The sequence below is a fragment of the Ammospiza nelsoni genome, chromosome 23, assembly GCF_027579445.1.
Source record: "Ammospiza nelsoni isolate bAmmNel1 chromosome 23, bAmmNel1.pri, whole genome shotgun sequence".
Taxonomy (NCBI): domain Eukaryota; kingdom Metazoa; phylum Chordata; class Aves; order Passeriformes; family Passerellidae; genus Ammospiza; species Ammospiza nelsoni.
This window is the reverse complement of record NC_080655.1, coordinates 4,682,002-4,686,644: the sequence shown is the minus strand read 5'-3', so window position 1 is coordinate 4,686,644 and position 4,643 is coordinate 4,682,002. Positions and strand designations below refer to the sequence as shown.

The 4,643-nt window shown below is 61.7% G+C and overlaps 1 long non-coding RNA gene across 1 annotated transcript; it reads right to left on the bottom strand.

Annotated features, from left to right (window-relative positions):
- Positions 1–362: 362 nt before the first annotated feature.
- Positions 363–2,794, bottom strand: LOC132083335 (uncharacterized). The gene is made up of 3 exons (XR_009419918.1): positions 2,685–2,794; positions 1,992–2,106; positions 363–1,815 (listed from the first exon to the last, which is right to left on the bottom strand). It is a non-coding gene; the product is annotated as an uncharacterized LOC132083335 (long non-coding RNA).
- Between the last annotated feature and the right edge of the window lie 1,849 nt (positions 2,795–4,643).

The window sequence follows — 4,643 nt, the reverse complement described above, 5'->3', positions numbered from 1 at the left end:
CAGGACTGATCCAGGAGTTTTCCAACCTCGGTGATGCAACCTTGTGGCAGCTCCTGCTCTGCCACCGGGGCAAGGGACCCTTGTGGCCCCCACGGTCCTGCTCGTGGTGCTGCCTGTGGCCACCCCTGGGTGCTGCTCCTGAGACTGTTTTGAAAACACAGAAAGTTCCTCCCCTTTAGGATGAGTCCAGCTGTGAGGGCACAGCTGGGCAGGCTCTGGGTGCTCACCCACAGAGGGATGGATGCTCTGGGATTGTCTCCTCCTGGCATTCCCACTCCCAGTGCCCCACACCAGGGGCAGGTGCCACGCTCAGATAACCTTCCAAGAATTCACAATTCCTCCCCGAAATGCCGTTTGCCTCTTTAATTTCGCAACGTGACCAGAAACAATGCACGGTCCGAGGCTCGATAAGGGAAAAGCCATTCCCTCCTCTGCCGAGAGCTGATAAAGCCTGGAACACCGGCTGGCCCGGGGGAAGGACCGGACCGAACCGGAGCCGCCTCCGGGAGAATCTCCCACTCCCCTCCCGGTGCCGGGCTGGGCTGGCACGGTGTCCCGGTGACCTCCCGGCATCGCGTCAGCTCTTCCCTCTCGGAGGGGCTGAGTTCATGTCTGGCCTTTCCCGGAGCTGGGGATCGCTCCTGGCCTGCCCTGTCCTGTCCCTGTCCCTGTCCCTGCCGGGCTGGCCGCAGCACCGGGGCTCAGCCCCGGGTGAGCACTGCCCGTGCCCCTGTGGGGTGTCCCGGGGTGTAACGGGATGTAACGGGGTGTGCCGCGGTGTTCCGTGGTGTCCTGGGGTGTACGGGGGTGTCCCGAGGTGTAACGGGGTGTATCAAAGTGTACGGGGGTGTACCTGGGTGTCCCAGGGTGTCCCAGGGTGTCTCAGGGTGTACCGGGTGGTACTGGGGTGCACGGGGATGTCCCGAGGTGTATCGGGGCGTCCCGAGGTGAACCAGGGTGTCCAGGGCTGTCCCAGACTGTACGGGAGTGTCCCGGGGTGTACCGAGGGTTTTCTGGGGTGTCTCGGGCTGTATCGAGGTGTACCGGGGTGTCCCGGGGTATACGGGGTGTAATGGGGTGTACCGGGATGTCCCGCAGTGTCCCGAGCACGGCACCCCAAAGCCCGGGGTGTACCGGGGTGAACCGGGCTGTATTGGGGTGTACCGGGATGTATCGAGGTGTCCCGGGGTGTCCCCGGGTGTCCTGGCATGTACAGGGGTGTCCCAGGGTGTAATGGGGTGTCCCGGGGTGTCTCGGGTTGTACCGGGGAGTCCCGGGGTGTAACAGGGTGTACCGGGGTGTAAGGGGTGTCCCGGAACGGCACCCCAAAGCCCGGGCTGTATTAGGGAGTCCCGGGGTATCCCCGGCACGGCACCCCAAGGCCGAGGTGCCGGTTCCGGAGGCTCGGAGCGGGGCTGGCGGCCCGGGGATGCTTTCCCGGTGACTCACAGCATTCCGGGCAGGTCAGCGGCGGCCGCGGGACACCCCGACAGCCCCGGCCGCCCCTGGCCTCCGCCTGAACTCCGCTGGCAAAGCGAATTTCCCCTGGTGCCAGACGCCGGGGATCCTCCGTTCCGTGGCTGCGGGAAAGGGGAGGCAAAAGGGGACACCCCACGGGTGTCCCTGCGAGGGGATGGGGACAGGGCACAGGGACAGACCTCACGGACACGGGGCAGTCAGCGTTTGACCTCTCCATGGCCTCGGTGCTTCCTCCTCCACCAGTTCTGCAGAACCCCGAGGAGGAACGGGCTCCCCACAAACAGCCCCGACTCCGAGCACTCCCCGAGCACTGCCCAGCTCTGTGACTCAGTTTCCCTTTGTTGGGGCGAGGAGAAGCAGTGCTGACCCCTCTGAGAGGGTTCCCATTGCTCCTCCCCAGCAGCTCTTTTTGGGAACATCCCAGCCCATCCCAGCTTGGATTTCCCCCCTCCCAAAGAGTTTCCCTTTGTCTTTTCAACTTCAGCCCTTTGAATCCGCTCCTGGGTGCTCACCCAGCACAATTCTGCATCTTCCTGCATCCCACCACCTTCAGCCATCCTGTTCTGCTGTTTCATGTCACCAGTGGGTCAGTGGGACCAGGATTGGGGCAGGATGAGCACAGGGGACCTGTTGGGGAAGATGAGACAGGAAAGCCTTGTAAATATGATTGTCTGGCAAAAGATTTTGAGAATATGGAAACTATAAGTGAGATTGAAATGAAAGCAAGCTTTGAGATACCTCAGGTACTGAACAACTGGAAAACAATGGTGTGGCCAGACTGAAGGTGGAAGAACACCCTCTGCTTGCAGACAGGCCCAAGGGTCAGAGCAGACCCTACAGCTTGGCAGAAGGGCCCAAAGAGGAGTTTTTAGGGTTTAAAATGTAACACAGTGTGGTCATGTAATGATTCTTACAGGCTGTATGGAAATGCTGTAGGATTTGTATCTTGTACTAGATCGGTTGGTAAGAATTAAAATATTCAGCACAGAAGAAGATTTATGGTATTGTAATGAGAACTTCGCTCCCTTTACCCCTTTTACTCTCTCACCCTCTCATCCTCTCTGCCCCTCTCTTCTCTCAGCCCTGCTCCAGCTGTGGCTGGCAGCTCCCAGCAGGGCCCTGCACCCAGGCCCTTTGCAATAACCCACAAGTTCCCAGCCCTGGCTGCAGAGATCTCTCCTCTCCATCCATCCCCACCATCCTACCCTTGTCACTCCTACAGTGACCAGAGCTGGCAGCAGCAAAGTCCCCGCGGGGTTTGTGAGCCCCCGGCGCGGCCGTGTCCGTCTGTCCCGCCCGGCGCTCAGCACACAGGAATGCCGTCAGCTTGCAAAGTGGTTTCAGCGAGACGTTATCTAATGGAGGAGGAGGAGGAGGAGGAGGAGGGTGGATTAAGCCAAACCCACAGCACCGGCTTTCAATTAAAGCGAGTGAATTTACGGCTTCTCCTGACACAGTAAACACACGCTGACGAGGTCCTGACCCGGCATTTCCCCTCCGCGCCCCGGCGGGCGAAGGGAGCGGCCTCCGGCTCCTCCTGTGGCAGCCAGGAGCCCTCGGGGCCGGGCTCTGCATTATTCATCACCACAAAAAGGGCAGCGAATGCGGTGATGCTGCGGTGATGCTGCGGTGGGCACGGCGCCCCAGAGCTGCCCACCTCGGCCTGCAGGGATGGGGAGAGATGGAAACCTGGAGAAGAAGCAGCAGCATCCCCTGGCTGGGAGTGATGCAGCCCCGGGGCTCTGGGTGACACAGCAGCACCTGGGATGAAGTGCTGCTCCATGGGTGGGTGATGCTTGGTGACCTTCAGTCCATGTCCCTGCAGCCATCCTGCCGTCCCCGTGCCTCAGTTTCCCCCGGGAGCAGGGAAGGCTGGGTGTGGCAGCAGCAGCAGGGTGAGCTGAGCAAGCTGCATGAGCCAAGGCAGGATCTCACAACAGGGCTGGGAGCTTTCCTGGTGGCACTGCAGAGCAGGGCTGGGTGTGAGGTGCTCCTGCACGTGTGCCAGGGCATGCCTGGCACCCTCTGCCAGCCTCCTCTGCTGCCTGAGCCAGGTGAGACAGCAGAACCCCTCAGTTCCAAAGGGGTGCAGTGAGGCCAGGACCCCCACCTGAACACCCCCAGCCCTTTTGGCCGTGTCAGAGGAGCCCTGGGCATCAGCTGGCACCTGGGGGTGAGGCTGGGCACCAGTGGCACTTTGGGCAGTGCAGCCCCGGATCAGGCACCTGGCCAGGAGCGTGACCAGGAGCCCGGCAGAGCTGCTGGGGTGACGTCCTGGCCCCGCTGCTGACGTCCAGCAAAGGGAAAACCCTCCCCAGAGCAAACACACACCGGGGCTGAGCAAACCCAGCCTGCAGGGTGGCTCTGGGCAGGTAGCTGGGTCCCATCTGGCTGCTGTTTACCTGTCTGCTGGAATTCACCCTGCAAACTTCCTCCTTGGATGGGCCCAGGAGCTCAGCTCGGCCACGCCAGGCTCACAGGGAGGTCCCTGGAGCCCCAGACCCTGATGCTGATCCTTGTCCCCTGCACAGGCGGGATCCTGTCCCCTGCACAGTGCAGAGTGGATCCCAGTGGGGTTTGGGAGGATTTCAGCACCAGCCCCTGCCAGGTTTCCAAACCCTGTTAGCACCAGCCGGGCTCCATGTAACACCCAGAGCTGCACACCAGCAGTGTCCAGGGAGCAGCTGCTGGGTCCCTTTCCATAAGGATTCGGGCAAGTCATGGCATTCCCACCCCTACCTCAGTTTCCCCCTCAGCCTGTCCCTCCCTGACCCGCAGCGGTGGCTCCTGGGGCGTGCAGGGACCTGCCACCACGCAGGGAGGGGACGGTGCTGGGCACACCTGAGTGAGGCAGGACCCTGCCTGCCACTCCCCTGCAATGGCAGCTGAGATTGCTCAGCCCCTGGGAGCACACAGGAGCCACCAAATGCTCTGCCCTGGGCATGAGGGGACAAAGAACCCCCCAGGCCACTCCTGTCCCATCTGCACCTTGCACTGAGGTTCTCCAGGGAACAGGGGGAGCAGAGAGGGTCAGCACAGCTCAGGAGCCCTTCCCTGGGTGCTGCCAAGGTGGAGAAGGAGCCCCCAGTTCTCCTGGATGGATGGATGGATGGATGGATGATGGATGGATGGATGGATGGATGGATGGATGGATGGATGGATGG